This window comes from Jaculus jaculus, chromosome 6 (genome assembly GCF_020740685.1).
Source record: "Jaculus jaculus isolate mJacJac1 chromosome 6, mJacJac1.mat.Y.cur, whole genome shotgun sequence".
Lineage (NCBI taxonomy): Eukaryota > Metazoa > Chordata > Mammalia > Rodentia > Dipodidae > Jaculus > Jaculus jaculus.
In genome coordinates, this window is record NC_059107.1 from 105,771,452 (window position 1) to 105,792,172 (window position 20,721).

Here is a 20,721-nt window from a genome sequence, read left to right on the forward strand (position 1 = left end):
ATAGCATACATTTTTAATTAAAATGGTAGGCTAGGATGAAATAGGAGTGTTAGAATGCATCACATCTATAATCAAAGTATCTTTTCATGAGCATATTTTCAAGTTAGCTTGAGTATGTGTGAGTATATTTGATGGCAATCCAAATGTATTCATTATTATAGGTTACCACCAAAATCTTTGAAAGTCATGGAGCTATTATGCATAAGTACAAATATAGAAGTAAAATGCAAACTGTTATTCTTTGCTTCTACATCATTACTTCCTATTTAAACCTAATAATTCTCACAATATCAAAAGTTCTAATAAGTAGAGAAAGAGCATTCTCTGCATTTGAGTCCAAATCCATTACTGATGTTATTACTTACATTTTTTGTAAGCTAAGAATAATTTTTCTCTCCTCAGACTCTTTTCAGAATGTGTAGACATAACTTAGGAAAATTAAACCATTGCATACAATCATCAGGGCGGGATGTAATTAAATTTAAATTATCATTATTTGTACATAACTGTTGCAACACTTTTCTTGGGGTAGGTATACTTCTATTGTCCCCAGTGTAATGACAGAACAGAGAAAGAATCCTGTCAGACTCCATTTTGATTAACCACTAACATCACTGGAGTAAGAGTGAGAGGTTACCTACAGGAACATGGGTGACTCGGGCAGCTGATCACTGAAAGGCCCAATGGCTGAGGAGATGAGCAGTGCCAGAGGGCTCTGCACAAATGTGACAGCTACACAACTGAAGACGTTCCTCCTTCCCAGCAATTGCTCATCACCTATGACACACTGAGCAATGACAACATCCCCTAGCAGGCTGAAGAAGTGCTGCAATATCCCCCAAGATTGCCAGAAGATTAGCTGTACTTTGTTTAGGGTGTTTCCACCCTGTCTATAGTTTTCTTCTCTCACACTATCCTTTCCTGGACTCAGTGTCAAGAGTGAACTTTACCTCTCATCATTGTTCTCTGGAAAGACTGTGGCAGAATGTTGGAAGAGTTTGTTCTTTGAATGTTGAGATAACTTGTACTGATTTGATTTAATGCTTATAAAATTATTCAAATTTTTAAATTTAATCTTCAATTTTAGTAGAACATGATTTCTTTTTTCTTTTCTTTTTTTTTTTTTTTTTTTACATTTTGGGTTAAGTTTTCAACTTTATAGCCATTAAAGTTTTCAGTCTTTCTCATTTTTTTTCTTTCTCAATTGTGTGCCCTTTTCAAATTTTTAATTTTTCTTTTCTCTTGATCCATCTTGCTAAATGTTTGCTATTTATATTTGTCTTTTCAAAGAACCAAATAGTTACTTCATTGTTCCTATCACTGAAAGTGATTTCTTCCTAAATTACTGTTAATTTGGGTTTACTTTACTACATTATTATTATTTTTTTTCCAAGATAGTGTCTCACTCTAGCCCAGGCTGACCTAGAATTCACTATGTAGTCTCAAGGTGGCTTTGAACTCCTACCTCTGCCTTCTGAGTGCTGAAATTAAAGGCATGTGCCACCGTACTCTACATTCTTCCTTTAATTTATTAAGTTCTTTCTCATTCCATTTTATACTTTAGTTAATTTAGAAATTATGAGATTTGTTCCTTTTCTTTCATAATCATTAAGATTTAGCTATTCCTTCTTAAAAAGGTAAAACCAAAAATTACTCAGAATTATTACCCTCCTTTCAAGGAAAGTAAATGTGTGGCTGGAGAAATGGTTCGGTGGTTTAAGGCATTTGCTTGAAAACTAGCCAAGCCAGGTTTGGTCCTTTCCAGAACCCACACAAAGCCAGACACAAAGTGGTACATGTATCTGTACTCCCAAGGTGCTTGGAATAATGGATTCATAGCTAGGAAAATGAATTTGCAGTGACCAGAAACACTGTATAAAAGAAGGGAGATGAACAGACACCTTGAGGCTGTCATCTGACCTCTACAGGCACATCATGGCATGTGCACTTGTGTGCACACACACACACATCCATATAAACAGACACACATTAATTGACTATTATTTTTAAACACATGAAATTGCAGACACTTTAATTTTGTCACACTGCACCATTTACTATATGCTATTGCCAGTTCTGTAAGTTCCATCATTTTTATATCACTAATGAGACCTCGTTAATAATGATGCATGGGGGGTGTCAGTCTGCTTTGAACACAAAGGTCTGGCTTTCTTCAGTTTTCATTTCCTCTTGCATTCAGCATTCCCTTGACAGTTATGTAAGTCATTACTTAGAATTCCCTGTAGTTAAAGATTGATTGATGGCAAGTTTTAATTGTCTTTAAAAATCTGTGTTCTTCAGGCCGGAGAGATGACTTAGCAGTTAGGGTGCTTGCCTGCAAAGCCTAAGACCCATGTTTGACTTTTCAGACCCCACATAAGCCAGATGTGCAAAGGTGAAGCAAGAGGACACATGCCCACTAGGTGGCGGAAGTGTCTGGAGTTCTATTCAGTGACTGAGGCCCTGGCACAACAATTCTCTTTCTCTCTCTCTCTCTCAAAAAAAAAAAAAATCTGTGTTGTGATGGAGGGATGATCTAGTGGTTAAGGCATTTGCCTGAAAGCCAAAGAACCTAATTTCAATTTCCCAGGATCCATGTAAGCCAGATGCACAAGGTGGTGCATGTGTCTGGAGCTCATTTGCAATGGCTGGAGGCCCTAGTATGCCCCGTCTGTCTGTCTGTCTGTCTGTCTCTCTCTCTCTCTCAAATAAATAAATAAAACTTTTTAAAAATATGTGTTTTTCAAAAAATTTTGAAAGAATGATTTTCTAAATACAAAATTGTTTTCTTTGACTCATTTTTTAGATATTATTCCACTGTCTTCTGGATTCCATTCTTGTTATTGAAAAGCAAACTATGTCATTCCCTTGTACAGAATCTGCCTTTACTTTCTAGCTGATGGTAAGATCTTTATATTATCATAATGATGGGCCTCAAGTATTGATTTCATTATGTTTACTTAGAATTCCTAGGGTTTTCTTAACCTAAGAATTAGTATTTTACACCAGTTTTTGAAAATGAAAACATTCTGCCATCATTAAAATGTGGTTTACATTCATTATCTTTGTACTTATTAAATTTATCAAAAGCTGTCCAAAAAATTTCTAGCCATGAGTTTTTCAAAGCTTGCTTCTGTCTCATTCTTTCCATTTTCCTCCTAAAACTTTGGTTAGATAGATATCAAGCCTTTTGTTCATAATCTTCTTTTCCAATACCAGCAGTATATAGTATATGCTGGGCTTTGACCTAGACACTGAAATATAACCCTGCAAGTCCTTCCTACCTACATTCTATCAAGGCTGGGGGACTAGACACTGTGTCTCCCAGCCTCTTCATCGAGTACAAGAGGAGTTAGTTGGAAAGAAGGGATTCAGTGGATAGGAGGTGGAGAAGGAGGACAAAAGAAGGTAACAGGGGAGGATTATGACCAAAATGTATTTTTAAAAATACTATAATAAAATAAATAATAATAATAAATAAAATAAAAAATAATAAATACTACAAAGAAAAATCAAGCTCAGAAGTGATGGTTTCTGTTCTAGAGGGGAAGATCAGGGAATATCACCAGTTCAAGGAATCATGTGGACAGAAACCTGAAAAAGAAAACACTGGAAGAGTAAGCCATCTGAAGAAAAATGTGCAAAGTAGAGTCAAGCGTAGGAAGGTAAGTTCACCCTGAATAAGTTCTTTAGGGGAGTGCATGGAGGGGGTGTGCACACGCTCATGTGCCCATGCCCATGTGCCCATGCCCAGGTGTATACATGTGGGTAGTGGCCTAAAGTCACCATCAAATGTTTTCCTCACTCACTTTCCACCTAATTCTTTGAGACAGGATCTCTTACTAAACTAAGAACTCATCCATTTGGATGCACTAGTTAGCCAGCAAGCCCCAGGGTTTTCCTGTCTCTACCTTCCCAGCACTGGGATGACAGGTGCTTGCCATCCCACCTGGCGTTTTATGTGGGTGTTAAGGATCCAAACTCAGGTCCTCATGCTCGTCACCTCCCCAGCCTCCCTCTTCAGACCTCTTCATAGGCCACAAGCTCCACAGCTAAATCTTATGCTGGGGCTGTCCACTAGTTTTAATATCACCAATTATATTTAGATTATTCGTCCTTGCTCATCTCTTAATCCCTTCCTTTGTCTCCTCCAACTATGTTAAATACATTTATATGTTTGTAGCAGATTATTTTATTATCTGAAGGTTACTTGTTTCAAAATACTATAGCCATAAATATAGAACGTTTAAACAATGTATTTATTGTCTCACAGTTTCTTGGGTCCAAGAGTTGGGGCCTTGGCTCTCAAAGCTGCAGTAACCATGGTGCCCTACAGAGTTGTAGTTTCATTTGAGACCTAATGTAGAGAAGAACTACATGATTCACATGGTCATTGGCAATATTCAGTTTTCTGCAGCATTACAGTATTACATCTCAAGTCCTTGGTTTCTTTCGGCCTTTGGAACAGATTCCTTAGACAATGTCAATACAGCATCAGGTATCATAACCACCAAGAGAAACATTCGACCATCTGAGCCATATTATACTAGGAAGAGCCACATTTAAGAGAAGGAGTGTGTGGAACTGGCAACCAGGGGTCATGGGGCCACTTCATAGTTCTATAAAACTAATTCTACTCCCTAATGTTTCTGATTTCCTCAACTGGGGCATTGTTTCAACTTTAAAGTCATTTTCTTTGTTACCTTATTTAAGAACATTCATAAAGTCCTACACAGAATAAATTTTTCATTTTCAGGAAAAATGAAATCCAGAACACATTAAAACCAGCTTTGAGCTTATGGTTTCTTAATGGGCCACATAAATGGAAAGAATTCAAATCTTAAACTTCCAAGAGGGCCATACTGCTTTTATAAATTCTCAAGGAACCATTTCTTCCCAACCCTCAAACCATTGTTAAGGTAACACATTTTTTTACCTTGCCTTTATGCACATTGAGTTCTTGCTGGTTTGCTTTTTTACTGTGGGTTTGGCCCTGAGTCTCTGAAACTGCCCCCTCTGGGTAGGACATGGGCTTTGTGTCCTTTCCTCTGTTCTGAGCAGCAACAAACAGAAGACCCTCTAGGCAGGTGCCTCTAGGGAAATTTTAAGTATTAAATATATACTTCTAAAAATAACATGGTACTGGAATAAAAACAGAAGTATAGAACAATGGAATAGAATTGAGGACCCGGACTTTGGGTCAAGTAACTACAGCTACTTGATATTTGACAAAGGTTCAAACAATGTAGGCTGGAAAAAAAAAAAGCACAGCATCTTCAACAAATGGTGCTGGACAAACTGTAAAACCATATGCAGGAGATTAAAACTAGATCCACACATCTTGCCAAGCACAGCACTCAAGTCCAAATGGATCAAAGACCTCAATGTAAGACCAGAAACTCAGCTACTACTGGGAGAAAATATAGGAGGAACTTTCCATGGTATAAGAATGGAAAAAGACTTCTTTAAGAACAAAACCCCAGTACCACAGGATCTTGAACAATCACTCAACCAATGGGATCACATGACACTGAAAAGTTTCTTCACAGAAAAACATAATAAGCAAAGACAGTGCGCGCTTCAGCAGCACATACACTAAAATTGGAACGATACAGAGAAGATTAGCATGGTCCCTGCGCAGGGATGACATGCAAATTCCTGAAGCGTTCCATATTTTTGAATGGGGTCTGCAAAAAAAAAAATAAGCAAAGCCAACAGATTACCCACAGAATGGAAGAGAATATTTGCTGACTATCCAACTGATATTAGAGGCCTAATCTCTATAAATTGCAAAGAACTCAAAAACCTAAACAATAAAAACTCAAACAACCCACTCAGAAAATGGGGCAAAGAACTGGAGAGACAATTAACAGAGGAAGAAATACAAATGGCAAACACACAACTAAGGAAATGTTCATCATCCCTAATCATCAGGGAAATGCAAATTAAAACAACTATGAGATTCTGCCTTACTCCAGTAAGGATAGCAAAAATTGAAAAATCTAATGAAAATAAATGCTGGTAGGGATGTGGAGAAATAGGAACCCTCATCCACTGCTGTTAGGAATGTACAATGGTACAACCACTTTGGAAAGAAATATGGAGACTCCTAAAAAAAGCTGACTATAGAGTTACCAACAGACCCAGTTATTCCCTTACTGGGCATGTACCCTAAAACCTTTAAACCACAAGCCAGAAAGATTTGCTCAAACATGTTTATAGCGCCTCAATTCATAATAGCTAAGAGCCGGAATCAACCCAGATGTCCATCATTAAATCGATGGATAACTAAGATGTGGTATATCTATTTTCATGATGGAATTCTACACAGCAGTAAGGAAAAATTACACAATGAAATTTGAAGAAAAATGGTCAAACCTGGAACAGATCATTCTCAGTAAACTCACCAAATCACAGAAAGATAATTGCCACATACTCTCACTCATCTGCAGCTCCTAACTTGAAAAAGATGCCAATATACCTAGCAAGCATCTCGAGGACTGAAAAATAGGGTGGGTGGAGAGGGAGGGAAGGGCAAGGGAGAGGTGGGCACACAAAACTGGACCCAAATGGCAATGGTACCATAAAATTCTACATCTTAAAAGACAGACCAAATGGTTGAACTTTCACCAGACCCTTACAGAAAACACCTGAGTCACAAGGCCCTGGAGAGGGTATGATGAAGACTAACCTTAATCTTCTATTTCAGTTTCTGTTTCTCGCTCCTCTCTCTACCTCTTTTATAATACTTATCTTTTTCTTCCCTCTCTTCTTGGGCACTGACCTGTAAATCCCAGTACCAGCAGGTGGCTATCATCCAAAATGAGCTCTTGATCAGAGAGACCTACAAGGCTTCCCAAAAGAAGACAGATTTCTGTCTTCTTTGATGACCCACCAAAGGTTAGTGGTAACCCTACTGCTGAAGACACCATATGTGGTTGACACATAACATGGAGTGACATGGCTGGAAGCTAGAAGAGAGTCAGTCCCCAGACAGTTAGCATGTCTAGTGCCAGAAGGTGCTCATGAGCGACTGGGGGAAAATTATCAATATTTATCCAAGCAACTCATGGTCTAATCTACTTAGCAGCAGACAACTTGATGTGATGCTCACAAAAGTGCAATAGTGGTGCACAGCTAGGGTGGGAAACCAACTGCTCTTGATTTGGCTAACTGATCCAAGGGCTCAGTGGAACAGAACCCATAGCTAGAGCTGGGAAACAAGTCTGAACCATATCCAAAAATGAGCCTGCTCTCCATTATCAAGCTTCCACCAGTCGTGGGCTAGAAGAAGGCCTACATCTATTAAATTCTAAAAAATAATGGTTATCGCATTTATCTTGTGTGAACTTTACTCTCCATTGAAGAATCTGCTTCTCTTTTTCAGATACACACAGATCCTGAGGAGAGAACCACCCGATCATACCTCAAGAGAGCCCCAGCTGAAACTAAGAATAATTGGGGAAAAAAGCAAGAGTGCTGTTTTCTTCATGAACCTGGCACCAGCTCAAGGGTAAAGAAGATAGATACAGCGAAACAATCAACTCCTACCAAACTAGATATCCAGAGATACAGAGGCTCCCAAGACCTCATCACTGAAACAGACCTAAAATGAACCCAACATAGCTTAGGGAAATTTGCGGAAGAGGGGGCAGAAAAAATGTTAGAGCCACACGCTGGGTCATGATACACAGAGACATTTCCTATGACCCATAACTGGTGGCAAACCCCACAATCCATGACCCATATACCACAACAAGAAGGGTCCCTTTGGAGAGGGGAGGACAGGGAGGAGGCTAACAATGGTACCAACTTGACTGTACTCACTGAGTGTAAAACTAATAATAATAAATAAATGAAATGAAAAATAAATGTTATATCCTTCATGGAGTGGTAAACAATTAGTCACCATTGTAAGAGAGAAACACACATCATTGCTATAGTCTCCAATTTAATCCAACTATCACTAAGAAGAAACAGGGAAAGCTACAAGGTGCCAATGAGATGTAAGAAGGCGTCAGTCATTCATTTGTTCAGCATCTGTCAAATCCATCATAAAACGTTTGCTACATCTACCAATGATGTAACCTGTCTTCTAGTTAGGGAACTCAAGCAACCTGCATCCGAATGGGGAGACAGAGAATAAGATTCAGAAGAGTATTAGACAAGGATATGGGCTTTCCGCATGACCAGTCAAAAGGTTAAGCACCTTCACTTCCTCAGTATGTGGAATAAATTTTTAAGACTGATTTTTCTTTAAGATTTTTTTCTTGATTTTCAGCATTATATTGAAGTATTTGATGTTTTGAGGTACTTTGCCTATTTAGCTTTGCTATTTCAGGAATAAACCTTCCAAGAGTCATGTTCAAGAGGTCCTAGAAAAAAAAAATGCACAGGAAGCTTGGTGAGACTGTTTTCAGTCTTAGGTCTTAAGCAGGAAAGATGAGGGATGCTCAAAGTTCAAGTATCTCCCAATCTAGTTTATGAAGGCCAGAGGTTGAAGCCAAAATTTACAGTGACAGATGGAGCTCATATCGAAGTACTTGACCTGGAAGTTTGTCTCATGGAGGGCTAATCAGTGATTCAGCAATGCAGGTTCCAGCCCAACCTGGTCTCTCTCAAGCCTGAAACTACCTGTGAGACCTAGCATCACTATCCTTTGATCCTAGATTACTTGGCATGGTATGGAGAGGTGACTCCACCTAGATTAACTTTTTGTTATTGTATAGCAAATTTTGTAACTTAAAGCAAGTGCAATTTATGGTCCCACATTTCTCTAGGAAAAGAAAAAAAAAAAACACGAAGTCCCAGCAAACAGAAGACAATGTATTTTGACATACTACTCCTTTCTTGAGCCTCTAGGAAGAAGCCAGCCTTGGATCATTTATGTTGTTGACAAAGCTAAAAGCCCTGCAAGTGAGCTACAAAGGTCTCCATCATCCTGATGGCTATAAACTGAAGGCCTTTCTCAGCTTTTCAAAGTCATATATTCCGCTACTCATGGCCCTCCCTTCTGGATTTCAAAGCTAACAAAAGAGGTTGGAATCTCTCTCACATTTCACACTTTATATCCTTCTTCTGTCTCATCTCTTTGACCCAGCAAGAAATGGTGTTTTACCTTTAAAAGACTCAGGTGATTAGAGGACCCACTTGACTAACCTGGGAAAATCTCCCATCTCCATCCTCTTTTGCTCAATCATATCGTTTGCAGGGTAAGGTGTCATAGCCACAGCTCTGAAGATTGAGGCACAGTCATTGTTCTATCATACAGCCCAGTGGTTTATGCTACCCCATGCTGCTGGTTAAGGATCAAAGCTGCCCTCACTGGGCCAGAGAGATGGCTGAGCGGTTAAGCGCTTGCCTGTGAAGCATAAGGACCCAGGTTTGAGGCTCGATTCTCCAGGACCCACGTTAGCCAGATGTACAGGGGGGCGCACGCATCTGGAGTTCATTTGCAGTGACTGGAGGCCCTGGCGCGCCCATTCTCTCTCTGTGTCCCTGTCACTGTCACTGTCAAATAAATAAATTTAAAAAATAAACAAAAAAAATTTTTAAGAATTTTTTTTCTAAAAAAAAGCTGCCCTGAGTAAAACCACAGTATAGCTTAGAAGGTAAAGAACATCGGTCTCTGGTCATACACAGTACAAAATGTAAGACTTTAAGTGATCACAAGAGTTAAGCCACTACTACTTGAGTGATTTTAGAGAGTTTCAATGCAAGAAATAAACTTTTTAAATATAGTCATTAGAACAGAACTTTGTATTGGCATGCACACATTTTGTGATATAAAACTAACAATAACTTAGCCAACCACATAATATTAAGTTCCAAGTACACAACAGAGAACTGTTGTTTCCATAACAACTTAAATAATGACAAATTAAATTTTACACTAAAAATGCATTAACAATGCATTAATTTCTTTCCATAAGTTTATACTCTCTTCAGGATGATGGCCTTTTTGTAATACAAGTCTTTTCTATTAATTCAATCTGAAATGGCAAATGGAAAGCTCCTCTTTGTGATTTCTGAATACATTTACTTTTCTCTTTAATAGATTGGTTTCTTTCACAGTATTATGCATCCATTTTAGTGTTCTTATACACGATAGCTGCTTGGCAGAGGGTAAGACCAGTTATAATCTCTTACTGTTAAAATTTCCCCTTAATCTTAACACAAAAAAAATCATACAATTCCTGGTGCTAAACTAAACCAATAATTATAGTAATTGAACATTCATGTATCGACTTTGTGCTATGAATAAATCCAGAAGTCATACTCACTTATCTGCTAAGGGTTTTCCAAGTCCACAGAAATCTATATTGCATTTAGTTTGAGTCAATCTTTAGTTGGCCACCCAGAACTTGCTATAGCAATAGCACCCAGTCAGTATGCTAACTGAAAAGGCACCTTTGACAAATAGGCAGATATAGGGGCACTTAATTCTTATAGTCAACCCTAAAATACCTTAATATTTATTTAGTCAAAGCTACTCACATGGTAAATTCTTTATTATGAAAACAGATGTCAGTTGTTTGGATAATTTGCATGTGGTAATTAATAAAATCATAAAACATATAGGTTTCCTGCAATTATAAGAACAAAATGTGATCATTGTTTGTGATATTGATATTTGGAGAAATTAACCCAAACACAAAGAAGGTCAGTTGTTTTGTAGAAAAATGACTTTATGTATACAAACCAGATTGAATGATCTTATAGTCTATGGGCTAGACAAGAGAAGTAACAGTAAAAACCAGTGAGAACTATTTGTTGTTACTCTGTTACCAACACAGTGTTAGTTCATTAATATTCAGTAATGCAGTCCTTACAGCAACCACTAATTTATGTGACATAACCATTTCAGAGATTGGAAAATAAGTTTAGAGGAAATTTCAGAAATGTATTCAAGGTCCAATAGCTAAAGAATGAATAACATCATGCTTTAATCTGAGTGTAAAGTCTAAAGTCATGTTCCTTTTAAACTTCACTAAACACTTTAACTAACAGTTTTTTTTTTTATTCTGGTGGGGGGAGATGATTTTGTTTATTTTCCCATAATATGTGAATGTACATAGAGATCAGAAAATGTTTGTACCAACTTAAATGACCATTGTCAATGATGATCAGTTTTACCTATGCTTGGTCATCAGCAAATTGTCAGAGAATACTCAGAGCTAATCTGAGCCAAAAAGAGTAAAGGAGCTTAGAAGACATACATATCACACTGATCTGCCAGATTTTGGTTTTCAAATACGGCATCAGTGGATTTAAAACTGACTATGGCAGCTCTCACATTCTCTGCCCATCCAGAATGTTAATGACCATTGATTAACTCCCCAGCCCCTATTATCCAAAACAATCAATACATTTTCTTTATTATACAAAAAAAAAACTGACTATGCAAAGTCTTAACATTATTAACCCAAAGAGAAGTATGGTTCTATTTGATCACATTTAAACTACCCACTTTTGTCACATACATTATAATTGTAGAATGTAGAATGAAACAACATGACTGTAATAGTAATAAATAGTAAGGTTCATTGTATATTAACCCAACTGTAACAAAATAGTGGCCAACTCTAGCTTTAAGTGATGTGATTTCCATATAATGTACAATACTTCCAATAATCATCGCTGTAGAAATATCACTGGGAATCCTCACTCACACTGAATCTTCTAGTGCATTTGTACCATTTCATAAACTAGAGATACAGCTTCTGTTGTCTGTATTTTACTTTCATTAATATTCATTGGACTATTTTGAATAACAATATAAAGTTTTGGGAATGCATAAATCAATGCTATGTCTAATGTTACTTTAGGTAGTTTGTTTTTTTTTTTTTTTACTATATTTGAACATTATGCTCCCTCAAGATAGAAATTATGCAGCCTTGTTTTCCTCCAAGGAGCTTAGTTCTAGACCTAGTCATGGTAAAAATCATTTTCTGCAAGCTATTTTCATAATGAGTACAAGCTTTGCATGAAATTAGACTGCAATGTACAACTTGTGTATTTGATTTAAAAGGAGCTCATGAAGATGATAAACATGGTTTCTAGGAAAAACCTAAGCAACTAACAACGTCAATGATATTTTTATGAGGAGTAAATGGGAACAGGAGTGTCCAAATTACAGAAGTTAAATATTCAGCAACCTGGTACAAGCTGAAGTTCCGTGAATAATCACTGGCCATAGTGGAGAGACTCTGGGTTCTCATTTTCCTGCCTACTCGTAGCAATGAAAATGTCATAATGATGTTGGAAACTACACATTGAAAACTCCAAGTCACCTCCAGCCTCACAAAATCAGCACTGGCTGATAGGTGTGATAGAAAATCTCCTATAATAGGCCCAGAATCTAACACAGTATAAATATTTTTGCAGCCATCTGAGGTGGTTTGATTCGGATGTCTCCTATAAACTTAGGTGTTCTGAATGCTAGGTTCCTAGCTGATGGACATCTGGGAATTAACAACTCTTGGAGGGAATGTATTGTTGGGGGAGGGCTTATGGGTGTCATAGTCAGCCCCCCCCCCCCCTTGCTTGTGTTTGGCACACTCTCCTGTTGCTATTGTCCACTTTATGTTGGCCAGGGGGGTGACATCCACCCTCTGCTCATGCCATTCTTTTTCCCTGACATCATGGAGCTTCCCCTTGAGCCAAAATAAACACTTCTTTTTCCAAAAGTTGCTCTTGGTCTGGTGATTTCTGACAGCAATGAGAACCTGTTGCAACACTATCCTTAGTGTGTCTCAGTAGCACTCAAACGATGGATGATTAGTGGTAGTCATTTTTAAATCATGCACTTTGATTAGCCAAGAAACATCATGTGCTAATAAAAATTCTGATAGTGACATGGCTGAAGACATGGCTTAGGGGTCAAGGCACTTGTCAGCAAAGCCTAAGGACCTGTGTTCAACTCCCCAGATCCTACATAAACCAGATGCACAAGGTGACAGATGAGCAAGGTCACACATGCATACAAGGTAGCACACATGTCTGGAGTTCCATTACAGTGGCTGGAGGCCCTGGTGCACCAATTCTCTGTCTGTCTCTCTCTCTCTCTCTCTCTCTCTCTCTCTCTCTCTTTCACTCTCTCTCTCTTTCTCTCTTGCTCTCTCACTTAAGAAGAGGTCACTCTATTGGGCTTGCCTCAAAGAAAAACATTTCTGATAGTGCTGGGGTATGGCAGCACAAGCCTCTAATCCAAGTAGCAGAGGTAGGAGGATTGCTGCAGCCAGCCTAGGACTACAGAGTGAATTCCATGTCAGCCTGGGCTAGAGTGAGACCCTATCTTGAAAAAAAAAAAAAAAACCAACAGTGTAGGCATGTGTTTTGGTTATCACTGGGGGTAGAAGCAGAACTCTGAGTTCTGCCCATGGCATTTTTCACCTCAAAAATAGCACGTAGAGCTGTTTCCAGCTTGATTACCATCCATAGTGATAAATGAAAAATCAAGAACTTTTCTTGCTTATTGGTTACAGAATACACCAACCACCTCCAGAGCCACAGTGCTTTAGAGCTTGACACAATTAGAATTTTCAGCGCCATCTGTGAAGAACCAGAGCACGATGAAACTCTCCAGATAAACCCTGTCATTTCACTGTCACCATGGGCAATACTTTTTTCAGAAGGAAAGAATTGCTGAGAGTAAATAGAAAGCAAAAATGGAATTCCCCTTTCAACTGAAAGGTCAAATACCCCATTTTTATCCCTAGAATAGCTTTACTTCTTTTAATAGTAAAGCATCGGAAAAGGCTTTACCATCATTACAACATTAAAAGGAACTTTCAAGAAATAGTCAGATGTCTTTTAAGCAGTTAGGTATCAAAGGAAAACCTAATAAAACATTAGCTTTTTGCAACTAGATTGCATTTCTCTTTTTTTGATGTATTTTATTTATTTATTTGAGAGAGAGAAAGAAAGACAGAGAGAGAGAATGGGCATGCCAGGGCCTTCACCCACTGCAAACGAACTCCAGATACTTGCAACCCCTTGTGCATCTGGCTTACATGGGTCCTAGAGAATCAAGCCAGAATCTTTTAGCTTTGCAGGCCAATGCCTTAACTGCCAAGCCATCTTTCCAGCCCTAGATTTGCATTTCTTTGTTACTGAAATTATTTACTTCAACTTGACTATGTATCTCATTATTTCCCATCCCTTTTTAGTAACTTCTGGGTTTATATTTTGCTTCTTTCAACTTTTTTCTGAACAGGAAGGTTATTAGTCTCAGATCTTCAATTCAACAAACTCCATTCCACAAAACCACAACGATTCAATTCCATCGCCACTGGCCCATAATTACTTTTATAGAAGTCTTATTTATCTCTCTCACTTTGAAAATATAAACCCCAGCACAACTTGGGGCTGATCTTTATATTTTTTTTAACTATAAAAAACCTTGTACTGTGTGTTCTCCCACATACAGTGACTAGGTCTACAATGAGAACCTTCAAGAAGTTTTAAGTCACCGACACTCCACATGAGCTGCCCTTTGCTCCTATGGCCTCTCTTCAGCTGCAATGGTGCATCCTCATCAAAACAGGCAAATCAGTCACATGGGCACCATGGCACTAACAAAGCTGCAGGATGGATTACTGAAAGAAAAAGATAACACAGGATTCTCTTTTTATAACCTCACCTCTGCTCTCTTTTGAAGAGCTGAAAAATATCAAAGCTAAGCTATTTTCCCTGCTGATGCCCACAGAGCAATTATGTCTTCTTCCACCTACCTCCTTGGAATAGGTCTTACAATAGTTAAGCACAGGGTTCATATATTGTGCCAATCAAATCATCAAAGGTCTCACTTTCTGTTAGCTCATAAAAGTAGAAAAATTCATAGACTCCAAATATTATTCAAGAAATCAGTTCAGAGGGTTTCTCCTTCACCAGTCCAAATCTTTGAGTTCATAGAAAGTACTGAAGATGTTTAATACTACTCAGCCATCACTAGGAAATATGAGCCAGCAGTCTACATGGTTGAAATATATTGCACTTGCCTTCACCCTTCTGGCGCAAAACACCCAACCAAGAAGTGGAAACACGATTTTTTAATAAGACATAGGCTCCAGAGTCATTAGCAGTGTAGAATGTCCACTTAATATTTTAGCACATCTAGTAATTCACAACTTCATCTGTGCATGTTTTTTTATTTTGAATAGATTTATGATATTGTGTCTTATGCATTTACAACTTATTTTCAAAGACAAAAAAAAAGCAGCTGATGAGAGGAAAGAGTTTATTTTGGTTTATAGACTCAAGGGGAAGCTCCATGATGGCAGGGGAAATTGTAGCATGAACAGAGGCTGGACATCACCTCCCAGCCAACATCTGGTGGACAACAGCAGCAGAAGAGTGAGCCAAACTAACACTGGAAAGCTAGAGCTAGCTAATAAGCCATCAAGGTCCACCCCAACAACACACTTCCTCCAGCAAAGCCCTACCTCCAAAATTACCATCAGCTGAAGATCAAGCATTCAGAACACATGAGTTTATAAGGGATATCAAATTCAAACCACCACGTTCTGCCCCGACCCTCATAAAATCACAACCATCCATGATACAAAATGCAATTCATTCAGTCCACCTTTTAAATGCATCCAAGTTTTTATCAATTCCAATACTGTCCAAATGTTTCCACAGTCCAAGTTCTCTTAGCTATAAGCCTGTAAAATTAATAATAATAATAATAATAATGGCACAGAATAAGCATTCACACTGCAAAAGATAACATAGCAAAGAAATACTGAAAAATACCAGATTTAAAACAACAGGCAAACATCAAGTTCCATAGCTCCAAGTCCAACATCTCTACCCAATCTTTGGAGTTCCAATTCCAATCCTCAGCTGGGCTCCTAATCTCAAATTGCCATCAGCTGGAGACCTAGTATTCAGAACACATTAGTTTCTGGGAGGGGCACCAAATTCAAACCACCACACAGTCCACTGGAAATATTTATGGGAGGGGCTAGAGCGATAGATCAGTAATTAAGGGGGTTGCCTGCAAAATCTAAAAACCTGAATTTGATTCCCCAGTACCTATGTAAAGCCAGATGCACAAAGTGGTGTGTGCATCTGGAGTTTGTCTGCAGAGGCTAGAGGCCCTGGCACACCCATTCTTTCTCTGTCTTTATCTCTCTCCATCTCTCTGTGCTTGCAAATAAATAAGTAAAAAATGCTTTTTAAAAGAAATATTTACAATCATAGGTAATCATATAAAAGTAAAAACAATGAAGTCTTATACTGATTGAATCCATCAGTACTGTCAGCGTGAGTACCCACACAAACAAGTGATACTGTGACGGCCACAATTTTCTCAATAATTTATAAGTCTCTTAGGTCAAGATATGGATTCTGTTGATATAAGTAAAATCAGCTTGATAATCTCAATCGCAAAGAGATGATCTTATGCCATAATTTCCACTGAGAGGATTATTTTATAAGTTCTGCTGAGTAATCAATAAAGAGCTTCTGGGCTCCACAGTGGTCTCTTGTTCTCCTAGCTCACAACTTTCTTGTACTCCATGACACCCTGTTCCTCTTTCCGCTTTATCTGTGACCATAACAGCAAATCCAAAGATGGCAAAAGGGTAGCACAGAATCAAAGCAGAAATTTCTTTAAGATTTGTGCTGCTCATTTTCTGGAAATCACTAATTTAGTGCTAATATTGAGTTTTTTAAGATTTATTTGTTTTTATTTATTTACTTAAGATAGAGAGAGAGAAAGAAAGCGAGAGAGAATGGGCATGCCAGGGCCTCTAACCACTGTAAACAAACTCCAGATGTATATGCCACCGTGTGCATCTGGCTTACATGGGACCTGGAAAATTGAACCTGGGTCCTTACACTTTGCAGGCAAGTACCTTAACTGCTAAGCCATCTCTCCAGCCCTAATATTGAGTTTTAAGAGGACAGGGATGGCATTTGTCCTTTACCCAAATAAGTTTCCAAATTTAAGGGAATGCTGAACTAAGGCCTTGGAGAGCTGAAGTTACATTGTGTGTAGTCTTCTTCAGACATTACCACCCTAGGAGTACACACAACTTGTGTTTTAATTCTATGACCTTCCAGATATAAACAAAGAATAGACAAGAAACATCTTACAATCCCCTTTCCTAATCTTTCCTCACTTCACTGTTCTCCAAACCTCATCCTAATTTCTAAATAGACCAACACTATTGCTGCTTATTAAAATTTACAAACAAATCTAATTATTCCCAAGTTGGGATCCACATATAAGAGAGAACCTTCTCTATGGAGATGGCATTAGATACTAGGTAAACTCAAAACTCAATGCAGAAAATAAGAGGCAGTTGAGACCTCAACAGTAAAGGGGACATCAAAGGATCAGAGAACAGTGCAGAAAAAAAATCTAAGAGTCATAGTGTAGGAAGCACCCCATGAGGCACTGTCCTCCAGTCCAGAACTGACTGGTGCACTCATGACAGCGCAGTGCCCTCACTGAGGAGGGTCTGTAGTGCAGTGGGAGCAGGGGAGAGGGGACAAGTAGGATAACCTGATGGGAATATGACCACTTTACAGTATGTGCACATGCTAAAGGTTTTTTTTTTCTTCAAAATAAAAATTTATTCAATCTGTAACAAGAACATTGAATCTGCACATTTGCACACAAGTTCATATGCTAAAGTTTGTTTGTTTGTTTTTTTCTGAGGTAGGGTCTCACTCTAGCCCAGGCTGACCTGGAATCCACTAAGGAGTCTCAGGGTGGCCTCGAACTCATGGCAATCCTCCTACCTCTGCCTCCCGAGTGCTGGGATTAAAGGCGTGCGCCACCATGCCTGGTTTACATATGCTAAAGTTTTTAATAAAAATTGTTTCAAAAGAGAAAAAGTCAAACTCCGTAATAACACCAGCTAATTAATAGATGGTGAGCAGTTCCTATGTGTCAGGTAATGTACAGGGGCTCCTGGTACATACATATTGAATCATAGTTCTTGCTTTTTTATAGAAGAGAAAAAGACAAATATATTTCTAATCAAGCTCAATTTCTCCATTTGGTTGTTTGAATTTTAGTCCTTCCATAAAATAGTACCAATAAGAGTGTCTCAGTTTCATTGCACTTGTCCATTGCAGACATCATTAACACATTTTTAAATAACACTCTTATTTTCAGTAAACATAATGTTCATGTGCCATGTACATATCTTGTTTTTTCCTAATATTCTTAATGTTGAAATGTAACTTTGCTTCATAAATTCATTTATACACTTTCCTGGTAGTCTTGGGAGTAATACTAATTTATCCATCCATTCTTTCTTTCTGTCATGAGCTGAGACCAACTGTCCACAAGAAACTAGAGAAAATTCCTAATATGTAGAGGTCAGCTTCCTTTTTAAAATATTCATTGCTTATGCCGCTTTATTTTTAGAACACAATTGAGAAATTTGAGCTGAAAATGTCGATTAAGTATAATAATAGCTATGGACAACAGAGATTTCTTAATCTCTTACTAACACTGAAATAGCTGACAGCTGTTTTTAGGCAAACCTCAAACAATACAATGTTTTCATATATACAAGTATACAAGTGTCTGTGGGATGGGGGGGAAAGAGAGAGACAGAGAAACAAGACAGACAGGGTCAGAGAGAGAAAGGCTACAAAACTTACTATGTGCTAAAAAAGAAAAAACTATAAATTATCCAATGAATGAAGGTAATCTGATTTTAAAAAATCAAAAATTATTAGTCAAAAGATATCATCCATTAAAAATTGATTAAATTGAATACTGAATACTTCCACTGAAGGTTAAGCAGACATGAATATTTTGTTTTATAACATAAGCTGCCAGTACACAGTTTGTAAAATCATTTTTGTTTTCATGTTTCAGAAGGTAGCATATATAATCTCATTTAACTTTTGGTCATAAAACATAAATTTTTCAGCCACAAAAGAATCATCAAGTCTGAACACATAATGTATATTGACACAACTTAGTGCCCTCTCATAATTAACATGACAGTAAGTCTTGTTTAATATGTAAACTACAAAGAGAGTTACTCCAATACAAGGTTCTTCAAAAGGCTTCAACTGCAAAAATAAACACCAATTTAAAAAACCATCCAATCAATAAATGGACTAATGAAGTGGATAAACAGTTCTTGAAAGAAGAAACCAAATGGCCAGTAAATATTTGAAAGAGTGTTCAATGGGCCAGGTAGATAGCTTAGTTGGTAGAAAAAAATCTTGTGTAAGCTTAAGGAACGCAGGTCAGTTTGGAGCATCCATGTAAATATTAAGCAAGCATGGAAACCCACCTGTCATGCCAGCACTCAGGAGGCAAAGACAGGTTCCTAGGGGAAGCTGGCTAGAGAGACCAGCCTAAATCAGTGTGCTCTGCTTAGAGCAGAAGGTCTGTATCAATACATAAGTACAACAGAGGAAGACGCCTGGCTATATCTAACCTCTGCCCTCCACACACCCATGCATATGCACCAAGACGTGTGCATGCACCCATACACATGTGAACAGACATATACTCATGTACTCACATACATACTACATGGATAAACACACACACACACACACACACACACACCACATATACACATGTGAAAAGAAAAAGTGATCAAGGGCTGGAGAGATGGCTTAGTGGTTAAGCGCTTGCCTGTGAAGCCTAAGGACCCCGGTTCGAGGCTCGGTTCCCCAGGTCCCACGTTAGCCAGATGCACACGGGGGGCGCACACATCTGGAGTTCGTTTGCAGAGGCTGGAAGCCCTGGCGCACCCATTCTCTCCCTCTTTCTCTATCTGTCTTTCTCTCTGTGTCTGTTGCTCTCAAATAAATAAATAAACAAAAAATATTTAAAAAAAAAAAAGAAAAAGTGATCAACATCCTTAGCCAAGAGGGAAAATAAATTAAAACTCACTGGGTGGTGGAAGAGGGCCAGCAAGAGGAAATAAGGAAGACAGGGGCTGGGACTAAGTCAGTATAAAGCATAAAAGACCCTGTCTCGAACAAAGGTGGCCAGCATACCTGAGCATGACACTCTAGGTTGTCCTCTAGTCTACACACCCACACACATGTATGCCCATACATGTACAAACACATATATGCATGTATACCACAGACACAAACTTTAAGCAAAACAAGTTTAATGATATAGTATATGAAAATGCCATAATGAAACCCATTATTTTGTAAGCTAAGTTTTAAAAATAAATTAAAATGACAAGGGACTGTACTCAAAATACATCATATACACGTTTCAAAATTATCAATAAAATGAATATTAAAAGCCCGTAATACAAAAATCTTAATAAATATTGTTAACCACATCGCCATTGTAACAACTGTAGAAACAGGGGTGAGAAGAACATGCGGCAATCCTCTCATGAAGGTTTGACCTGACTGAAAGGGGGGAAATGGTCCAGGGAAAGTAACAGCAGCCATATGGTGGGTGGGAAGCAGCAGGACCAGCTACCATGTGAGGGTGACATTTAAGCTAAAAACATGTGGTGTAGAAGGAAAGAACTTTCCACGTGGGGAAGTTCAGCCGGTGGTGGCTAACCTGTAGAGTAAGAATGAGAGGAGGATCACAAAATAAACTGCGAGAGAGCAGGCCAGTGAGGGTCATGGAGGACTCTGGAAGCCTGATCAAGCCGAGTGGATTTTCTTCTAAGAGATACAGTAGGCTTCCAGGGAGTTTAAACAAGAGAAAGCTATGATCTCACTGACGTAAAGCATTTCTTTAACTACTTG

The 20,721-nt window shown here is 38.3% G+C and overlaps 1 protein-coding gene and 1 non-coding gene across 4 annotated transcripts in view; one reads left to right on the forward strand and one right to left on the reverse strand.

Annotated features, from left to right (window-relative positions):
* Tafa2 (TAFA chemokine like family member 2) overlaps positions 1-20,721 on the reverse strand; it is a 517,412-nt gene that overhangs the window by 376,969 nt on the left and 119,722 nt on the right. The gene's annotated exons all lie outside the window — the stretch shown is intronic.
* Positions 5,576-5,678, forward strand: LOC123461819. Its single transcript, XR_006637884.1, has one exon. It is a non-coding gene; the product is annotated as a U6 spliceosomal RNA (small nuclear RNA).